The 22882-nt window shown below is 38.1% G+C and overlaps 2 pseudogenes; one reads left to right on the top strand and one right to left on the bottom strand.

The window, feature by feature from the left end:
* The first annotated feature begins 3644 nt into the window (after positions 1–3644).
* LOC138093044 (large ribosomal subunit protein uL15-like) lies at positions 3645–4122 on the top strand (annotated as a pseudogene).
* Positions 4123–19107: 14985 nt separating this feature from the next.
* On the bottom strand, positions 19108–20068 carry LOC138092899 (PC4 and SFRS1-interacting protein pseudogene; annotated as a pseudogene).
* Positions 20069–22882: the final 2814 nt, after the last annotated feature.

Raw genomic sequence — 22882 nt, 5'->3', positions numbered from 1 at the left:
TTATTGTACAATATCCACTTTTCATCACCAATCACAATTTGTTTTTAAAATGAAACATTTTCATTATGTTTAAGTAGAGAATCGCATGCAGAAATTCTTTCAAGGTCTTTTTCACTTAACTTATGTGGAACCCAAACATCAAAGCAATAAACATAACCAAGCTGGTACAAATGATCTTTAACACCTGACTTGGTTATTTTGAGTATGTCGACTATCTCCCTTGTGGTATAACTTTGATTGTTCTCAATTAATGTCTCGATTTGGTCACTATCAACTTCAACTGGCCTCCAGTCTGTTTAGAAATCTCCAGCCCTGAACTTCACAAACTACTTTTGACGTGTTCTATCAGTCACAGCACCTTCTCCATACACTGCACAAATCTTTTTTTAAATTTCAGTTGTGTTTTGCCTTTCTTGAAATAATAAAGCATAATATGCTGAAAATTTTGCTATTTTATTCCATCTTCCATATTAAAATGGCTACACAATTGCTGTATGATTCAGGGAGCTCAGATTCAGTGCTCTGTAACAACCTAGAGGGATGGAATGGGGTGGGAGTGGAAGGGAAGTTCAAGAGGGAAGGGACCTATGTATACCTATGACTGACTCATGTTGCTCTACAGCAGAAATCAACATAATAAAAAATGTCATTATGAAACATTAAAGATGAAGTAAAATAGCTACATAAAAATTCACCAATTTTGATAACTTTTTAAAAAGTTTTTAAGTAGTCTAGCAATTTTTCTCATTTGAAAAGACCCTGATGCTGGAAAAGATTGAAGGTGGGAGGAGAAAGGGACGACAGAGGATGAGATGGTTGGATGGTGTCACCAGCTCAATGGACATGAGATTGAGTAAGCTGTGGGAGTTGGTAATGGACAGGGAATCCTGGCATGCTGCAGTCCATGGGATCACAAAGAGTCAGACACAACTGAGTGACTGAACTGAATTGAATGACAGCTGTCACAATAGAATCTAACAAAATTGTTTCAAATGAAGCTAGACAGCTAAGAGCTTCTAGAACCATCTTACGGAAAAAAATGAATGAACCTTTTGGCCAACTCAGTATTTATGATGTTATGTATTGTTGATGTTTAAACCCTTTTATCATTACATCGTGACTTTCTTTGTTCCTTGTTACCATTTGCTCTAAAGTTTATTGTGTTGGGCATAAGTATAACTACATTTGCTTTCTTTTGATTATAATTTGCATGGAGTATCATCTTCAGTCCCTTCATTTTGAGTCTGTGTGTATCTTTAGAACTGAAACAAGTATCCTGAAGACACCATACAGTTAAGTCTTATTTTTTAATCCATCCTGCCACTCTGTGCCTTTTGATTGGTGAGTTCAATCCATTTACATTTCAGATGATTGTTGATATGTAAGAACTTACTACTGCAAATTTATCTTTTGTTTTCTGGTTGTTCCATATCTCCATTGTTTCTTTTTTCTTGTGTTTCTGTCTTACTTTGTAAATCAGTGATTTTCTGTGATTGCTTGCTGAGTTTTCCTCTTTATGTTTACTATCTGTGTTCTAGACTTTTGTTTTCTGAGTATCCTGGGGTTTGCATAGGACATCTTTCTCATAGAATAAATAGTCTTTTTCCTGTTGATAGCAATTTTTCTTAATTTGCCGTCCTCCCTTTTTATATTTTCTCTGTAGAAATTATCTCTTTTTATTCTAGAGTTTGTTGCCACATTGTAGTAGCTATAGTTACTTACGAAGCTCCTTCCTTTAACCTTTATATGATAGTTTAATGTTTAACACTCTGTTCTAAACTAGAGTTACAGTTTTCTACATTACTGAGAGCTATGTATACTTTTATCTTTTCCTTGGAAAAGCTCCTGTCAGTATTTCTTGTGAGGCAGATCTAGTGCTGAGGAACTCCTTAATCTTTGTCTGGGAGAGCCTGAATTTCTCCTATCTAAAGAATAACTTTGTTGGATAGAGTATTCTGGACAAGCAGCTTTTATCTTTCAGTACTTTCAATATGTCATTCCACTCTTTTCTGGCCTATAGAGTTTTGCTGGTAATCTAATGGGGATTCCTTTGGGCAATACTTTTCCCTAGTTTCTTTTTATTATCATGGACCCTGACACCTTCCTTATAATGTGTCTTGGAGAAGGTCATTTTGCATTGAGATAAGGTGATCTCTTAGCTTTATGGATTTGTATGTCCAGGTTTAGGAAGTTTCCGGCTATTACTTCTTTACATAACTGCTCGGCCACCTTTTCCCTTCTCTTATTCTGGTATACCCATTACCTGTATTTTGGCTTTCTTAATGAGTCTGATACTGTGCATAGTGTTTCTTAACTATTTTAGAAATCTTAGCTCTCTCTCCTCTTCCATCTGAAGCATTGGTAGATTCCTTTCTTCCAGCTCATTTATTCTCTCTTCCATTTCTGTATTTCAAATGCTGTCTCATGCATTCTTCATCATATCTGTTGAGTTCTTAAGCTCCAGAATTTGGATTTGGGTTTTTTTTAGAATTGAAAACTTCCCAAAAGCTAAAACAAAAAACAAAACAAAACAAAACAAAAAAAAAAGCCCACACCTCTAAATAACCTATAGGAAAAAGGGGAGAAATCTCAGAGAAAATTACATATGTTTTACATTGAATCAAAAAAAAAAAAAATACAACATATTAAAATGGGCAGAGCTTCCCTGGTGATCCTGTGGCCAATGCAGGGGACAAAGGTTTGATCCCTGGTCCAAGGAGATCCCACATGCCACAGAGCAACTAAGCACAGGTACCACAACTACTGAGCCCAGCCTCCTAGAGCATATACTCAACAATGAGAAGCCACCACAGTGAGAAGCTTGCACACTGCAAAGAAGGGTAGCCCCCAGTTGCTGTAGCTAGAGAAAGCCCACACACAGTAATGAAGACTCAGCACAACCAAAAATGCATAAAAGTTTTTAAAAATTGGTAGAATGCAACTATGGCAGTGACTAGAGAAAAACTCCTGGGATTATCTGCTTATGTTAGGAAAGAAGGGTCTCAAGTCAAAAATGTAAGCTTCCTCTTTAATAAGCTAGAAAAAGAGCAAATTTAACTTGAAGTAAACAGAAGAGAAAAAAATAAAAAGCACAAATCAGTGAAATGGAAACAGAGAAATAGAAAACATCAATGAAACAAAAGTTTATTCTTTAGAGATCAACAAAATTGATAGACATCTAGTCAATTGACCAAGACAAAAAGAAAATACACAAGTTTCAAACATTAGGAATGAAAGAATGTTCATCAGTTCAGACTCTCCAGTCATTAACAAAGGTAATAATGAAAGTGAATAGTGGAGCTGGCTCATATTGGCTCATAAGAACTAAATAGATCTCAGAGCTTTCAGAACCAGTTGTTAATTCAGTTGTAAAATTAGGCATGGTTGTAGTACTTAAGTCCATGTGCATAAATCTGCCAATTTAGATGAAATGGAACAATTCTTTGTATCATGAAAATTCAATTAACAATCAAATTTTAAAAAAGAAGTTGAGCCAAACTGAAGATTATAACCAGGAGACAGACTCTCAAAAGCTCTGAGAACTGTTCTAGTAGTTGATGTTCAAGGCACAGTCATATAGGTTTTCGAGACAAAAGATCATACATCACAATGACATGCTGACCTCTCTCGTCTAGGCCGACAACATGCCATCCAGACTAAGGAATACCCAGAAACTTAGGGGCCACATGAGCCACAACCACATGGACAAACACCAAAAACACCTAGGAGGCTGAGATAATGCGGGTAGCATGCATGACCACAGGATCAACTTCGACATCTATCACCCATGATACTCTGGGAAAGTTGGTATGAGGCATTACCACTAAAAGAGGAACCAGAGTTTCTGCCCAAATATCGACCTTGATAAATTGTGGACATTGGTCAGTGAGCAGACCCAAGTAAATGCTGCCAAGAACAAGACAGGTGCTGTTCTTATTACTGATGTGGTGCAATCTAGGAGCTTTCCCTTCCCCAGAACTTTGTAGTAAATAGATTGTAGTAAATAAAGTTCTGGGGAAGGGAAAGCTCCCAAAGCAGCCTGTCATCATGAAAGCCAGATTCTTCAGCAGAAGAGCTGAGAAGATTAAGCATGTAGATGGGGCTTGTGTCCTGGTGGCTTAAAGTCACATGCTGGGAAATTAATTAAATGTTAACAAGTGCTTTTCAAAAAAAAAAAAAATGACATGCTGACATTTTACATAACATTCACCAAAGATAAACAGACCAGACAAGCACATATAAAGTGAGCAGAAAGTCACCATGAACCCTTGCAGAGTTGAGAAAGAATGCTAATCTTTTAAGACATCACATTAGTAGCATCAGAAAAAAAGTAAAAATTGATGTTTCCAGTAAAGCAGTCATTCCCATCTTTGAGATCTTGTTGATGTTCAAGGCAGAAGCACATTGCACATTGGGGGGGTGGGGTCAGGGGAAGGAGGGCCAAAGGACAGAGAAAGAGCATTTTATCCTTAAATTTTCTTGTCCTGCCTTGAAATATAAATTTTATCTTTTGAAAAACTCAATAAGAAATACATAAAGAAACTGACATTGTAGTGTAAAAACTTTCAACAGAAAATTCCAGATGCAGGTGTGCTCACTGGTGAATTCTACGATTGCACAAGAAAAAAATTATACTGATTCCACAGTCAGTGGATTCTAGAAAATCCAACAAGAGAGCATAATTCCCAGGGTAATATGATCAGCCCAGTATTTCTCTGATAACAAACAAAAGCATTTTCATAAACCTCAGGACTGATATCCCTCATGAATATAGATTGAAATAACCTCAACAAAATCCAACAACATGTAAAAAGAGCATATCTTAATCAAAGGAGTTTTATCAGGAGAATGCACTGTTGGTGCTTACAGTTTAAAAATGAGTGATTTTTTATCATGTGAACATACACGAAGAAAGTCATATAATCTCAATACACGCAGATCATTTGATATAATTCAGTTCCGTTTTTCATTTAAAAAACTCTTTGTAAACTAAAAAATAGAGACTTTCTTAACTTGATAGAGGTAATCTCTGGTATACTTATAGCTGTTATTATACTAATGGTGAAAGACTGAATTAATTCATTTTCCGTAAGACCTGGAAAAAGAAAGGATAATTATTAAAAATTCTATACCTAGACATATTGCATTCGAATTGCAGAAAATCAAAGACAAAAAATTCTTTAAAGAAGTCAGCCAGGAGGAAAAATATCCTTACCTATTGAAGAACAAAGATAAGAATTACATCAGACTCCCCATCGGTCTTGAAACCACGCATACAAGAAAAGAGTAGACTATTTATAATTGCAAAAACCATCAAAAGAAGTTCTTCAGAGAGAAGGAAAACAATATAGATGAGAAACTCAAATCTCTGTAGAAAGAGAAAGAGCATCAGAAAAGGAATATGTAACTCCTAAATAAATTTTTTTATTTAGTATAAAACTTCTAATAGAATATATGGTAGAAAATTGTGGTAACCTGGGATTACATAAAGAGTTCTTAGAACATCAAAAGCATCTTTAAAAGAAAACTGGATAAATTAGACGTCATGAAAATGAAAAGCTTTTGCTCTGTGAAAGACGTTGTTGATATTTCAAAACAAGGAAAAGGGTACGAGTGATATAGAGCATAATATATCTAATTGTATTATCCTTGCTTGTAAGTGCTACAGTCAGGTTTGCATCGTGAAAGAGACAGCTTTTGATATTTTGCTGAGGAATAGCACATAATTTGGGATGTAAAAAACTTAATTTATTTTTTCTGAATTTAGGATCCTATGTTTGGAAGGTAACATAAAAATGTTATGGTATATAGTTCATTTAATTTTGGAGAGTTAGGTAACTAAGAACAGAGAATAATTTTAGTTTTGTTATCAACCATACTGCTTAACACTTTTAAAACAAAAATAGCAGAACGTAACAATTATAAGGAAATTGAATTCCTTAAAAAGTAAAAAACATTTGTTTTTGTTATCTAAAAATAATAAAGGGCCTGCCAAAGTTAGGGCATGAAATAACGAAGCACAAGTTATTTGAGGGAAATATGGGACCTTTGCTAAGTGGACAGATGATGGCCCACAATGTTCAGTCCATATTTTAAGGAGAAGACCAAATAGTCAAAGATCCATTTGGCATTTTAACAAAGATAAAATTGAATTATAGTCATACAATAATGTAACGTTTGTCAGCAGAAATTCAAAAGCCCTTTAACTATCTTTTTAAATGAGTTACACTGAACTTTGTCCAAATTTTGATCCATTTAATTGCTTCTTACCACACATTATTTGCAGATATTACAAACCAAAGCAAATATATCAACAGTTCTCCTCCCTCAAATCTTATATAATTTATTGTACACACTCACTTGTCTTTAATTACATTTTGCTTCACATTCTAGAACAACCAAATACTTTCAGCTCTTTCACTAAACACACTGTTTAGTTCACTTGAATAGCCTTATTCTAGCATGATATGTATGTATAATGGGAAATAATACACCCAAGGAAAGAATCCTAGCATCAGGGCTGAATTTTAATCCTGCAGTTGTTCACTGTTGAGTTGAGTGATTGGACGTGTCACTTATAGTTTACCTATGAGTTGAATAATTGTACTTGTCATTTTTTAAGCTTTAGTTTTCTCATTTTTAGTATATGCTGTGATAAAATTAAATAGTGCATCTGGTGTTGGGTTTTGTTTTTTGTTGTTTGTTGTTTTTTTTTTTTTTTTTTGCAAATTGCATCTTACTGATACCATAGTCCAACTCTAAGAAGAGCCCAAAATAATTTTCAGTGACCACTGTCATGAAACATATTATGTTTTATTTGTCTGTGTATCTTACCTGCCTTACTAAACTGAATATTTTGAAAATAGAATTTGCGTTTTAGGAGCACACAGAGTATGCTTGCTGAATAAATGGTTGTCTAGTATCCAGGGCTTAGAAAGCAAATCTTACACTCCTTTCTTCTTATCAGTGTCATTGGAAATGTACAATTAATGACATTGTAAGTTAAATTTCCTGAAACACTGTGTTCCTAGTAGCATCCACTGCTGCAAAACCGGGGCAATGCAAGTCCTTTTGATTACATTTAATAAACCCCTCCCTTATCAAGCCACAGTTCAGTTCAGTGCAGTCACTCAGTCATGTCCGACTCTTTGCAGCCCCATGGACCACAGCATGCCAGGCCTCCCTGTCCATTACCAATTCCCAGATTCAAGCCACAGTTGGTCTTTAATCCAGTACAACATGAAGTGTTGGCAGTGATGCTGGTTGGACAAAAATAAATCCAGGGCTTCACTATTTTCCATAACTACTCAGGCTAAGGAATTTAAACAGTTATGGTATACACCTAAGGCTTGGGTTGTGTCTTTTATCACATCAGCCAAAGTGAAAGACACATTTTTTAAATCACTTCAATTAGTCAGTTCCTGGTAGTGGGATCCATATCCTTAGAGGGCTGTTTCCTAGGAAATATGCTATTCTTCATATGCTTTATATGCAGATGTTGTTTACTGAGAGTTTGGAGAGTCCTGCAGTTGGAGAGATCTAACTGGCCCACAGAACATCTAACCCTGCCATGGGTTACCATCAAAAAGCCTGATTTCTACATAGTTAAAGAACACAGGAGTTATACGAGAAAAATACTGTCACTATAAAAATAATCGTTATTAATAAAATTTCAAGTTGTCTACACTAGTAACATCTTGGAGGGACTTAGAGTGATGATTGTGTAGAAAAGCTTGAAAGTGAAAGTGAAGTCGTTCAGTCGTGTCTGACTCTTTGCAACCCCATGGACTGTAGCCTATCAGGCTCCTCCGTCCATGGGATTTTCCAGGCAAGAGTGCTGGAGTGGATTGCCATTTCCTTCTCCAAGGTATCTTCCCTACCCAGGAATTGAACCCAGGTCTTCCGCATTGCAGGCAGACGCTTTACCGTCTGAGCCACCAGGGTAGAAAAGCTTAGAGTTAGGCAAATTATTATTTTTAGTAAGAGAAACATGGTCGGCTAAATCAAAAGTATATAACCTTAGGACTTCCCTGGTATTCCAGTGGTTAAGAATTCACCTGCCACTAAAGGAGGAAAGGGCTTGATCCCTGGCTTGGGAAGACTCCTCATGCTGCAGGGCAACTAAACCCATGTGCCACAACTACTGAATCCACATGCTGTAACTGCTGAAGCCAGCCTCCCCTAAAGCCCATGCTCTACAAATGAGGCCATCACAATGAGAAGCTTGTGCACTGCAACTGAATAGCTCACATGCAGCCTAAATAAATAAATTCTTAACCTTAAATCAATAAAAAGAAAATATGGCCAGAAAGATATGGAATGAAAGCATTCAAAGGAGAGCCTAGCATTTAACAAGAAAATCTTTTCCCATGGCTCTTTGAGGAAAGCTGTTCTACTTCATGCAGCTGTTTGTTCATGCCAGGGATCTAGGGTCAACTCTTGACTTCCTGTGGTTCTCTAGGCAACCTGAGTTTATAATCTTTAATGAGTGTGACTTTCCAATTGTTGTCAGATGGGGATTGTAAATTTAGTTGGGAAATGTGTATCCAAGGATCAAGTCCTTCTACTTTAATAGCTCTGTTGAAGTTAAGAGTATTCGGTACAGTCCTCTCCGGTGATGTTCAATGGCAGTCTCTCTGTGAGCTGTTCTCTGTACACTGGACTTCACTGCTTCGATGGTTGGCAAGGAAAAGCAACCTGTTCTGTTAATGATTCGACTGAGATATATTGCTTTACCCCTTATAATATTTACCTAAAAGAGTTTTGGTAAATTTTAGCTGGAAAGTTTTGAAGCTAGAGTAGAGATATTTCCAAAATGTAGGCCTGCAAGTGGCCAATTGACAGAAGATAATCCAGGGTTCCATGAGACGGTGAAATACAGGGGAGACCAGCATGCTGCAGCCATGGGGTCGCAAAGAGTTGGACACAACTTACCAACTGGACATCAGTAACACCAAATCTAGGATTACCTGGTGGGAAAGAACACAAAGCCTAAGAGAAAAAAGAGTGCTCCTTAAAGGTATGGGTTGTCAAAAGTATCTGACAGTTTGGCTGATTTCAGTTTTTACATATCATGTATGCTTCCCACTTTTCTAGAGTATCTGTATGTTTAAGGACAGGAAATTTTTTTAGTATGGAGCTAAGCTTTACCTAATTCAAAATAAAACTTCCAATAAAATGTTTTCGCCTATCACTGGATAGCTCAGTTGGAATGGTAGGTACAGAACACAAATATGTAACAGTTTTTTAAGCTATTTTAAGTTGCAGTGAAATTATCTGGGACACTCCCAAAATAAACACACAATTACTAGTACAAATTCATAATGCACAGAGGGAAGAAATTGTACAGAATCTATTTGGACATTCTCAAAGGATCCTTTGGGCAAGGTGCCTTTCATATCCGACTTTATTTATAGTTTTTTCTAGGATTGTGTTGGTTATAGATGAGGGAAGAACTGCTCATATCTTCTGATGTCTTGGAAAGTTACCCCATCAATGTTCATTTAATACTGTAGTCAATTTGGACTTAGCTGGTGTCCCAGTGGTAAGAATTCTCCTACCAATTCTGGGGACGTGGGTTCAACCCCTGATGGTCTGGGAAGATTCTGTGGCAATTAAGCCCATGCACCACAACTGCTGAAGCCCAGGTGCCCCAGAACCCATGCTCCACAACAGTGGAAGCCACTGCAGTGAGAAGTCTGTGCTCTGCAACCAGAGAGTAGCCCAACTTGCTCCAGCTAGAGAAGGTTCATGCACAAAGACCCAGCACAGTCAATATAGATGTAGATACATAGATATATGTATGTATATATACACACATACTGTAGTCAGTTTATCCCGACTGTAGTGAGTTGCCTCATGGAAGATTTGAAGAAACACCTGTTTGAGTTTAATTGGTACTACCAGGTTGCCATCATAAGTCTCAAAACCTAAGCAGTTCTAGTGTTTCTTTTCGGAATTGGGAGTCAAATGCTATACATCAATGTGATGGAATTTGTGATCTCCGTAGACTGATCTGTCTTCTGTGAAAGAGGCCCTTGTCAAGGACTTTAGTCAGAGCATTCTTGTAGTTTGATGATCTGCAGAAACCTTTCCTCTAATGTCTCATCTTACTGGCTATGTGCCCAGTCACTCAGTCATGCCCGACTGTTTGTGACCCCATGGACTGGATGGAGCCTGTTAGGCTCCTCTGTCCATGGAATTCCCCAGGCAAGAATACTGGAGTGAGTGGCCATTTCCTCCTCCAGGGGTTCTTCCCAACCCAGGGACTGAACCTGTGTCTCCTGCCCTGTCAGTTGGATTCTTTACCAATTGAGCCACCTGGGAAGCCTCTTATAGGCTATGAGTAGATGATTAGTGTTGCCAAGTGTTCCATTTTTTTCCCCTGAGGCAAAGATAAAAAGCCTTACTCCTAGATCAAGGAATAGGCATTAATAAGCAATGAGTCTTTGATGTCTGTTAACTTGTTAATAGATTAGACCAAATTTAAATTTGACCTCTTGTTTTGTATACTTTTAAAGAGAAAGATTTATGGTTATCTGGAAGATCAACAAGGTGAGCAAGTTCAGCAAAGATGCACATTGAATAAATATTTTGAGATCACTGAAGGTCTTTTTGGTTTCTGTTTTTTGAGAATGGTTCTAGGATGTCTGATTAAGTCAGATCACATGGACACACTTCATAAATGCTTCCTTCTTTAATCTTAAAGAACCAGTTAATCCCAGAAATCATCTTTAGTGATTTAGTGGTTGGCCCTTGATAATTTTGAAAAATTTGCAATCTCCCATTGCATTTTGTCTCTCCTCAGCCAGTATATCATGAGGTAGATCAGGAGCTGGCAAACTACAGTCTATGGTCCAGTTCAGTTCACTAGCTGTTCTGTATGGCTTGCAAAGTAAGAATGGTTTTTGTATTTCTAAGTCATTGGAAACAATCAAAAGAGTAATATTTCAAGATGTGTAAAACTCATGTAAAACTCGTTTTGTTTTAGTTCAGTCTATAAAGTTTTATTGGAACATAGCTATGCTTATTCACTTATGATCAGTTTACAGCTGTCTTGCACTGTAATAGTTCAATAGTTGAGACAGAGCTGTGACTCACACAAAGTAAAAATAATATTTGTATCTGCTCCTTCACACATAAGTTTGCTGAACTCTGGGTAATGAACTATTATTTTATAGAGTTGTTTACCCTTAGAAGTTTTATGAATAAAATCATAGATTCAATCTTAAGAATTTCAAGATGGGTTACTGCATAGCCTTAAGATCTTGGTTTAAGACTTAAGGAGAATGAAGTGAAGTGAAGTGAAGTCGCTCAGTCGTGTCCGACTCTTTGTGACCCCATGGACAGTAGCCTACCAGGCTCCACCGTCCATGGGATTTTCCAGGCAAGACTGGAGTGGGCTGCCATTTCCTCCTCCAGGGGATCTTCCCAACCCAGGGGTCAAACCTGGGTCTCTTACATTGCAGACAGATGCTTTACCATCTGAGCCACCAAGGAAGCATCTTCAGAAAATCTGAAACATAACTTCCCAGGCAAATCGTTGATTTTGCCCTGGTCGGGGCAGGCAGTGTTGATGATCTTCATCAGATAAGCCACAACGAAAGTAAATATAGAACCAAAAGGAATACATTTGGGTTACACAAACTAGAAAATGAGGTATAATTCTTTGGTTAAGAACTCACAGACAGTGAATGAATTTATATCCTCCACTGTCTCAGTTTTGGAGTTTAAAAAAAATTAGAAAATAGATACATTGCTTGGACTAATACAAGATATAGTTAAACCTTGTTTTATCAAGTCTGTTATAGCTGAGTTAGATCTTCCTTAAATTCAGTATTAGGATTTTAGGCAAAAGTTTCAATCAAGTCATTGTGAACTCTTATGGATTTTACTCCGATTATTCTAGATCTTTTCTCCTCAGGAATTCTGCTACCATGACCATTTATTTATTTATTTATTGAATCAACATACTAGTGTCTATAGCTACAATTTGATAACGTGCAGTTGAAATTGGAAAAGGAGTACGTCAAGGCTGTACATTGTCACCCTACTTATTTAACTTACATGCAGAGTACATCATGAGAAATGCAGGGCTGGAGGAAGCACAGGCTGGAAGGAATCAAGATTGCTGGGAGAAATATCAATAACCTCAGATATGCAGGTGACACCACCCTTATGGTAGAAAGTGAAGAAGAACTAAAGAGCCTCTTGATGAAAGTGAAAGAGGAGAGTGAAAAAGTTGGCTTAAAGCTCAACATTCAGAAAACGAAGATCATGGCATCTGGTCCCATCACTTCATGGCAAATATATGGGGAAACAGTGAAAACAGTGACAGACTTTATTTTTTGGGGGGGGGGCTCCAAAATCGCTGCAGATGGTGACTGCAGCCATAAAATTAAAAGACACTTGCTCCTTGGAAGGAAAGTTATGACCAACCTAGGCAGCATATTCAAAAGCAGAGACATTACTTTGCCAACAAAGGTCCATCTAGTAAAAGCTATGGTTTTTCCAGTGGTCATGTTTGGATGTGAGAATTGGACTATAACGAAAGCTGAGCACTAAAGAATTCATGCTTTTAAACTGTGATGTTGGAGAAGACTCTTGAGAGTCTCTTGGACTGCAAGGAGATCCAACCAGTCCATCCTAAAGGAAATCAGTCCTGAATATTCATTGGAAGGACTGATACTGAAGCTGAAACTCCAAAGCTTTGACCACCTGATGCAAAGAACTAACTTGCTTGAAAAGACCCTGATGCTGGGAAAGATTGAAGGTGGGAGGAAAAGGGGACACCAGAGGATGAGATGGTTGGATGGTATCACCAACTCAATGGACATGCATTTGAGTAAACTCTAGGAGTTCGTAATGGACAGGGAAGCCTGGTGTGCTGCAGTCCATGGGGTTGCAAAGAGTCGAACATGAATGAGCAACTGAACTGAACTGACTGAGAGTAAGGAACAATCCAGGATTTGTGAAGTTTGAAGTTTATGTAATTTTTTTAAAAATAAAAATAAATAAATGGGCTTCCCTGATAGTTCAGTTGTTAAGAGTGCGCCTGCAATGCAGGAGACCCCGGTTTGATTCCTGGGTTGGGAAGATCCCCTGGAAAAGGGATAGGCTACCCACTCCAGTATTCTTGTGCTTCCCTTGTGGCTCAGCTAGTAAAGAATCTGTCTGCAATGCAGGAGACCTGGGTTTGATCCCTGGCTGGAGAAGTGAGAGACTACCTACTCAAGTAATCTGGCCTGGAGAATACCATGGGCTGTATAGTCCATGCGATCTCAAAGAATGACTGAAGTGACTGAACTGTGGAATTTTCTTCAGCTCCTGATACTAATTTGTCTGTGGTGGCTTTATTCTAACTGTTCTTTTTCAAAAAAGATTCCTAACATAAAATTTTTAGGAAAGTGCTATAGAGAAGAACCTAGATAGCATATTCAAAAGCAGAGACATTGCTTTGCTGACTAAGGTCCATCTAGTCAAGGCTATAGTTTTTCCTGTGGTCATGTATGGATGTGAGAGTTGGACTGTGAAGAAGGCTGAGCACTGAAGAATTGATGCTTTTGAACTGTGGTGTTGGAGAAGACTCTTGAGAGTCCCTTGGACTGCAAGGAGATCCAACCAATCCATTCTGAAGGAGATCAGCCCTGGGATTTCTTTGGAAGGAATGATGCTAAGGCTGAAACTCCAGTACTTTGGCCACCACATGTGAAGAGTTGACTCATTGGAAAAGACTCTGATGCTGGGAGGGATTGGGGGCAGGAGGAGAAGGGGACGACAGAGGATGAGATGGCTGGATGGCATCACTGACTCGATGGACATGTGTCTGAGTGAACTCCGGGAGTTGGTGATGGGCAGGGAGGCCTGGCGTGCTGCAATTCATGGGGTCGCAAAGAGTCGGACACGACTGAATGACTGAACTGAACTGATAGAGAAGAAACGAGTGTTATATGACAATCTTCTTAAAATAACAGTTATAGGTTGGTAAATGGAAATGGACTTAATATTGTTAGAAATTCTCTCTGCATGAATAGTTTAGTGCTCTGAGCAACCTGGTTTACTTCCGTAGTGGGATTAATAGTAAAAGTAGTGGCACCTGTTATAATAAGAAAATGATATTATTGTTCATTTAAGTTTACAGCTGGTTTTCAGAATTATCTATTGAGTGATAATCTTTCCCTCTAAGTGGCATCACTGAGAAGATTTTACATAATTGTCCTTTTTTAAAACTGAAGATTTATTGACTTAAAATATTATATTAGTTTCAACATGGTGATTTGATATTTTTATACATTACATAATGATCACTACAATAAGTCTGCTTACATCTGTCACCATACAAAGTTATCATGATATTATTGACTATATTTCCTTTGCTGTACATTATGTTTCTCTGGCTTATATATTTTATAACTGGAAGTTTGTGCCTGGTTGTTGTTTAGTTGCCCAGTCATATCTGATTCTTTGTGACCCCCCTGGACTACAGCATGCCAGGCCTCCCTGTCCCTCACCATCTCCTGAAGTTTGCCCAAGTTCATATCCATTGTATCAGTGATGTCATCCAACCATCATCCTCTGACGCCCTCTTCTCCTGCCCTCAATCTTTCCCAGCATCAGGGACTTTTGTACTTCTTAATCTTACCTGTTTTATCCATTACTTCTTCCCTTTAGCATTCACTACTTCATTCTTTGTATCTATGATATTCCATTTTGTTATATTTGTTTGTTTTGTTTTGTTTTACTTTTTTAAAATTTATTTTTTTACTGAAGGATAATTGCTTTACAGAATTTCACTGTTTTCTGCCAAACCTCAAAATGAATCAGCCATACATACATATATCCCCTCCCTTTTGAACCTCCCTCCCACCTCCTTCCTCATCCCACACCTCTAGGTTGATACAGAGCCCCTGGTTGAGTTTCCTGATCCATACAGCAAATTCCTGTTCACTATCTATTTTACATATGGTAATGTAAGTTTCCATGTTACTCTTTCCATACATCTCACCCTCTCCTCCCCTCTCGCCATGTCCATAAGTCTATTCTCTGTCTAATTCTTCAATGCTGCCCTGTAAATAAATTTGTCAGTACCATTTTTCTACATTCCATATATATGTATTAGAATACAATATTTATCTTTCTCTTTCTGACTTACTTCACTCTGTATAGTAGGTTCTAGGTTTATCCACCTCATTAGAACTGACTCAAATGCATTCCTTTTGTGGCTGAGTAATATTCCACTGTGTATATGTACCACAACTTCTTTACCCATTCATCTGTCGATGGAAATCTAGGTTGCTTCCATGTTCTAGCTATGGTAAATAGTGCTGGAATGAACAATGGGATACATTTGTCTTTTTCCATTTTGGTTTCCTTGGGGTATATACCTAGGGGTGGGATTGCTGGGTCATATGGTGGTTTTATTCCTAGTTTTTTAAGGGATCTTCATACCATCTTCCATAGTGGCTGTATCAACCTACATTCCCACTGGCAGTGCAAGAGTGTTCCCTTTTCTCCACACCTTCTCCAGCATTTATTGTTTATAAATTGATTGGCCATTCTAACCAGTGTGAGATGATATCTCATTGTAATGTTGATTTACATTTCTCTAATAATGAGCAATGTTGAGAATTTTTTCATGTGATTATTAGCCATCTGTATGTCTTCTTTATGTAATGTCTGTTTAGGTCTTTTTCCCATTTTTTCATTGGGTTGTTTGTTTTTCTGGCATTGAATTGTATGAACTTCTTGTATATTTTGGAAATTAAGGATTTTTCATTGTTAGTATATAGAAATGCAAGTGATTTCTGTGTATTGATTTTGTATCCTGGAACTTTGCCAAATTCAATGATTAGCTCTAGTAATTTTCTGATACTATCTTTAGGGTTTTCTATGTACAGTATCATGTCATCTGCAAACAGTGAGTGCTTTTCTTCTTCTTTTTGATCTGGGTTCCTTGTATTTATTTTTCTTCTCTGATTGCTGTAGCTAGGACTTCCAGAACTATGTTGAATAATAGGGGTGAAAGTGGACACCCTTGTCTTGTTCCTGATCTTTGGGGGAATGCTTTCAGTTTTTCACCACTGAGAATAATGTTTGCTATAGGCTTATATGGAATTCCAGTTGAGCTATTTCAAATCCTGAAAGATGATACTGTGAAAGTGCTGCACTCAATATACCAACAAATTTGGAAAACTCAGCAGTGGCCACAGGACTGGAAAAGGTCAGTTTTCATTCCAATCCCAAAGAAGGGCAATGCCAAAGAATGCTCAAACTACCACACAATTGTACTCATCTCACACACTAGTAAAGTAATGTTCAAAATTCTCCAAGCCAGGCTTCAGCAATACATGAACCATGAACTTCCTGATGTTCAATCTGGTTTTAGAAAAGGCAGAGGAACCAGAGATCAAATTGCCAACATCTGCTGGATCATGGAAAATGCAAGAGATTTCCAGAAAAACATCTATTTATGCTTTATTGATTATGCCAAAGCCTTTGACTATGTGGATCACAATCAACTGTGGAAAATTCTGAAAGAGATGGGAATACCAGACCACCTGACCTGCCTCTTGAGAAACCTATATGAATGTCAGGAAGCAACAGTTAGAACTGGACATGGAACAACAGATGGGTTCCAAATAGGAAAAGGAGTACATCAAGGCTGTACATTGTCACCCTGCTTATTTAACTTATATGCAGAGTACATTATGAGAAACGCTGGACTGGAAGAAGCACAAGCTGAAATCAAGATTGCCAGGAGAAATATCGAAACCTGGGATATGCAGATGACACCACCCTTATTGCAGAAAGTGAAGACGACCTAAAGAGCCTCTTGATGAAAGTGAAAGAGGAGAGTGAAAAAATTGGCTTAAATCTCAACATTCAGAAAACGAAGATCATGGCATCTGTTCCCATCACTTCATGGGAAATAGATGGGGAAACAGTGAAAACAGTGACAGACTTTACTTTGGGGGGCTCCAAAATCACTGCAGATGATGACTGCAGCCATGAAATTAAAAGACGCTTACTCCTTGGAAGGAAAGTTATGACCAACCTAGATAGCATATTGAAAAGCAGAGACATTACTTTGCCAACAAAGTTCCATCTAGCCAAGGCTATGGTTTTTCCAATGGTCATGTATGGATGTGAGAGTTGCACTGTGAAGAAAGCTGAGCACCGAAGAATTGATGCTTTTGAACTGTGGTGTTGGAGAAGACCCTTGAGAGTCCCTTGGACTCTAAGGAGATCCAGCCAATCCATCCTAAAGGAGATCAGTCCTGGGTGTTCATTGGAAGGACTGATGCTGAGGCTGAAACTCCAATACTTTGGCCACCTTATGCGAAGAGTTGACTCACTGGAAAAGACCCTGATGCTGGGAGGGATTGTGGGCAGGAGGAGAAGGGGACAACAGAGGATCAGATGACTGGATGGCATCACCAACTCGATGCACATGAGTTTCGGTGAACTCCGGGAGTTGGTGATGGACAGGGAGGCCTGGCGTGCTGCGATTCATGTGGTCTCAAAGAGTTAAACACTACTGAGCAACTGAGCTGAACTGAACTGAGCTATAATATGTTGAGGCCTTTACTATGTTGAGGTAGGTTCCTTCTATGCCAATTTTTTGAAGAGTTTTAATCATAAATGGGCTGAATTTTATTGCAGTGTTTTGGTTTTTAGATTCCACACATAAATGAAACTTGTGGAACAGCTTGAAAAGGACAGGTGTTAATTCTTCTGTAAAAATTTGGTATAATTCACCTGTGAGACTGGCTGGGATTTTGTTGTAGGGAGTTTTTTGCTTATCAGTTTCATTACTAATAATTGTCCTGTTTATGCTTTCTGTTTCTTCCATATTCATTCTTGACAGAGTGTACATTGGTAAGATGTCCAACAATTCTAAGCTGTCCATTTTGTTGCCATATTTGTCTGCAGTAATCTGATCTTTTGTACCTCTGTGGTATCAGTTGTAACTTCTCTTTCATTTCTAATTTTGTTTGGGCCCTCCATCAGTTTTCTTGATGAGTCTGGCAAAAGTTTTATGAATTTCGTTTTTCTTTTCAAAGAACCACTCCTCGCTGTGTTAAGTTGCTCAGTCATGTCTGACTCTTTGTGATCCCATGGACTGCAGCCCACTAGGCTCTTTTGTCCATGGAATTTCCCAGGCAAGAATACTGGAGTTGGCTGCCATTCCTTTCTCCAGGGGATCTTCCTGACCCAGCGATTGAACCTGGGTCTCCTGCATTGCAGGCAGATTCTTCACCATCTGAGCCACAATTATCTATCCTATAGTTTTTATCTGTGTTTTATTTATTTTTGCTCTAATCTCCATAATATCTTTCCTTCTACTAGCATTAGCTTTTGTGTCTTTTTTTTTTTTTTTGATTTCTTTAGGTTCATGATTTCAGATTTTCTTTTTTTCTGAGATAGGCTTGTATCACTATAAACATCCCTCTTAGAACTGCTTTTTCTGTATCCAGTAAATTTTGGATCTTTGTGTTTCATTTACATTTATCACCAGGTTTTTTTTTTTCAGGTTTGTTTTTTTAAAAAAAGTTTATTTTTAAATTTTAGTTACAGTTTCATTTTTGTTTTCTTAACAATTCTTCTGTTTAATCCCTCAAGATTAAAAACAATTATTAATATTCTAAAGAATTAAACAGCAAAGGAATGTCAGAGAAGGCATAACTGCCCCATTCCCTGGGGTTAAAGCTACTTCAGTTTAGCACCTACCTTCAAAACAAAATGAAATTTTATATTTTCTAAATGAAATAATGTACAACCGCTACCTTTATCTGAGTTTATTTATAACTTTCAAGCACAACGCTTCATTTTAAGCTTGGTAAAAAACTTTTAACAGGAATGATGGCCAACCTTAGTATGTATGTGTACCTTACAGGAAGTGTTCTTTTTTAATGATTATAACACAGCAGTAATGCCATTAATGAAGTCCTCAATTTAGAACTGAAACATTCTTCCATCAAGGGAGAGAAGGAAAAAATTCAGTCCAGTGAGTCTGTCTCAAGATCTTCATTTCTTGTTTGCTCCACGTGTATTCTTTTTTCAGTAACCAGATTAATGCTTGGAGCCTAAAATGAGATGTATTTTTAATTACTGAAGATTACATGTTGTTTTGATGATCAATTTCCATTTGTTCCTCCTGCTTGCATTTTCTGTCTGTTGCTTCTTTCTCATGTTGGTTGGCCTTTGAGCATATTCCTTCCATGAGCAGTCTGAAACTTTCTTTCATCTCTTTCCTCTTCAGAATCAGAGGTTGATATAACCCCTGTTTTAGCTAAATTTTTTCTTTTAAATTCAACTTCCTATTTTCCCTTTTTTATTTGGCTCTTTTCTTCCTTCTGACCCTTTTCATCCTTTTTAAGCTGCTTTTTAGGTTCTTTTTCCTCTTGCCCCCTTTTCTTACTTTTGTCTTCTTCAGTCACCCTGTCACTTTCTGAAGGACAGGGCTGTTTCACCATTTTGAGTCTGTCTCTTGGTTTTGAAATCTTGACTTCTGTAGCTACAGGTCGTCCTCTTTTAGGACTCACTTTTAGATCAACAGACGCTGTTGCTGTAGTCACTACTCCTTCCTGCTCGGTTTCTGCTTGTTTTTCTGCTTTTCTCTTTCTCCCTCTTCTGGTAGCTTTGGGTGTGGTTATGTCAGTTGCTTTAGTCACATCATCGCTGGCTTTCTCTTCATGGTCAGTATTTTCCTTTGAAACAATAGTTTCTTTTTCTTGAACTGCAACATTAGATGACACATTCTTTTTGTTTAGCTGATGCTTGTTGACTTGAAAGTTTCACTTGCGAATTGTTGTTTATCTCTTGTAAGCCTTCACTAAAGGCTTTTTGTTTATTTGGTTCGCCGTACTTTTCCTTATTTTCTGAGTAAGGAAATATGTCTTTGGGGCCTAAAAAAGCAGTCCTGCGAGTTCCAAAAAAGAAAATGGGTAGTTAGTTTTTTCTGGGTGGTTTTACAGCTCTACCAGGAACCTCATCTACGAGCTAGCCAATGAGGATAACCATTCATCTTGACAAAGATGAGGTCCCCAGGTTTGAAGTCACAAGTCATATTTCAAGGGTGAGGCCAGGGGTCCAAAGTCCAGAGGGGAAGTACAGCAGTGTGGACAAGAGGATGTGAGAGGTGGATGGGAGCCTAGGCCCCCATGGCAGCAAGAGGGAGAAGATGCATCTTCGTGTCCCAATGCACCCACCAGAAACTGAAGGCACTGAGGCTGTGGTGGCAGGCTGGCAACCTCTGCCCAAGTCCATGCAAGCCATCTGTTTCACCAGCTGCCACAGAGGTGTCTCAACAGCTCTGAATAGCAAATGCCACTGCTGCCACCGTCACTCTCAGTGAAGGCGAAGTTGCTCAGTCATGTCTGACTCTTTATGACCCCATGCCATGTTCTGTAGCCCATCAAGCTCCTTGGTCCATGAGATTTTCCAGGCATGAATACTGGAGTGGGTTGCCATTTCCTTCTCCAGGGGATCTTCCTGACCCAGGGATCAAACCCTGGTCTCCCGCATTGTAGGCAGATGTTTGACTGCCTGAGCTACCAGGTAAGCCCTGAGTACCGTCACTCTAGGTATTTTTTAAATTTCGTGTTTGTGACCTGTGGGTTACTCATTGGTTGTTCAGTTGCATGTTGTTTAGCCTCCATATGTTTGTAGATTTTGTAATTTTTTTTTGTAGTTGCATTCTAATTTCATACTTTTGTGGTTTATAAATGTACTTGATATGATTTCATCCTCACTTTATTAAGACTTGATTTGTGGCCTGGCATATAATCTATCCAAGAGAATGTTCCATGTACCCTTCAAAAGAATCATAGTCTGCTGTTTCTGAATGGAATGTTCTAAATATGTTTAGTAAGTCTATTTGTTCAGGTGTGTCATTTAAGTAGGATGTTTCCATATTAATTTTCTGTTAGGGTGATCTGTGCATCAAAGTAAGTAAGGTCCTAAAATACCCCCACCATTATTGTGTTACCCTCAGTTTCTTTATGTTCATTAATATTGCTTTATATGTTTAGTTGCTCCTACAGTGAATACACATACATTTACAATGTTAGTTAGTTCAGTCTCTCAGTCATCTCTGACTCTTTGTGACGCCATGGACCGCAGCACACCAGGCTTCACTGTCCATCACTAACTCCTGGAGCTTGCTCAAATTCATGTCCATCGAGTCGGTGATGCCATCCAGCCATCTCATCCTCTGCTGTCCCCTTCTCCTGCCTTCAATCTATTCTAGCATCAGGGTCTTTTCCAGTGAGTCAGTTCTTTGCATCAGGTGGCCGAAGTATTGGCGTTTCAGCCTCAGCATCAGTCCTTCCAATGAATATTCAGGACTGATTTCTTTTAGGATTGACTGGCTGGATCTCCTTGCAGTCCAAGGCACTCTCAAGAGTCTTCTCCAGCACCACAGTTCAAAAGCATCAATTCTTCAATGCTCAGCTTTCTTTATAGTCCAACTCTCACATCTGCACATGACTACTGGAAAAACCATAGCCTTGACTAGATGGACCTTTGTTGGCAAAGTAACATCTCTGCTTTATAATATACTGTCTAGGTTGGTCATAGCTTTTCTTCCAAGAAGCAAGCGTCTTCTAATTTCATGGCTGCAGTCACTGGAGCTGCAGTGATTTTAGAGCCCAAGAAAATAAAGCCTGTCACTGTTTTCAGTGTTTCTCCATTTTTCCATTTACAATGTTATAGCTTCTTATTGAATTCATCCCTTTACCTTTCTGTAATGTCCCTCTTTGTTTCTTGTTAAAGTCTTTGTTTCAAAGTCAATTTTGTTATGTAGTATTGCTACCCCAGCTTTTTCTTTGCATGAAATAGCTTTTTTCATTCTCTGACTCTCAGTCTGTATGTGTCTGTAGGTCTGAAGTGATTCTCTTGTTAGGTAACTTATATATACCTGTATGCATGCTTAGTCACTCAGTCGTGTTCAACTCTTTGCAACCATGTGGACTGTAGCCCAGTAGGCCCCTCTGTCTATGGGATTCAAGAATACTTGAGTGGGTAGCCATTTCCTTCTCCAGGGGATATTCCTGACCCAGGGATTGAACCCAGGTCTTCTGCATTGCAGATGGAATCTTTCCTGGCTAAGCCACCAGGGAAGCCCTAGCTTGTACATGGGTCTGGTTTTCTTGTCCACTGTTCTACTCTATGACTTTTTAGTTTATTTAGATTTAAATAAAGTATTGATAGTTATATACTTATTGCTATACATACAAGCTGTTGTAGTTATTTTTTTTTCTTCTTTTTATCTCTTCTCTGGTTATTTGATGACTACCTTAGTGTTATGTTTGAACTCATTTCTCTTTTTTGTGTATGTGTTAGAAATTTTTGGTTTGTGTTAGCATGGAATCTGTGCATATGTGTGTGATTATTTTACGTTATTGATCTCTTAAGTATATTATAGCAACCTTACATTGTTACCCCCTGCCTACTCCCTATGTTTAATGTGCTAACATATTTTACATATTTTTATTTTATGTTTCAATTAACCATTTATTGTAGATATGGATGATTTTGCAACTTTTTTCTTGTAACTTTACTACCAAGTTTGTAAAGGTCAGATCTACTACCTTTAGTTAATCTTTGCCTTTACCAGTGAGATTTTTCCTTTTGTCATTTTCATATTTCTAGGTGTGATCTTTCTTTTCCACTTAGAAAGGTCCCTTTAATTTTTCTTGTTTAGCTTTTGTCTATCTGGAAAATTCTTTATCTCACCTTCAAATCTAAGTAATAAACTTACTGGGTAGACTCTTTTTGGCTACAGATTTTGTCCTCCATCACTTCGACTATATCATGCCACTTCCTTCTGGCCTGCAAATTTCTCCTGAAATGCTAGTTGATAGTCTTATGAGAGTTCCAT

This window comes from Capricornis sumatraensis, chromosome 16, assembly GCF_032405125.1.
Source record: "Capricornis sumatraensis isolate serow.1 chromosome 16, serow.2, whole genome shotgun sequence".
Taxonomy (NCBI): domain Eukaryota; kingdom Metazoa; phylum Chordata; class Mammalia; order Artiodactyla; family Bovidae; genus Capricornis; species Capricornis sumatraensis.
This window is presented reverse-complemented; position numbering and strand designations above follow the sequence as displayed.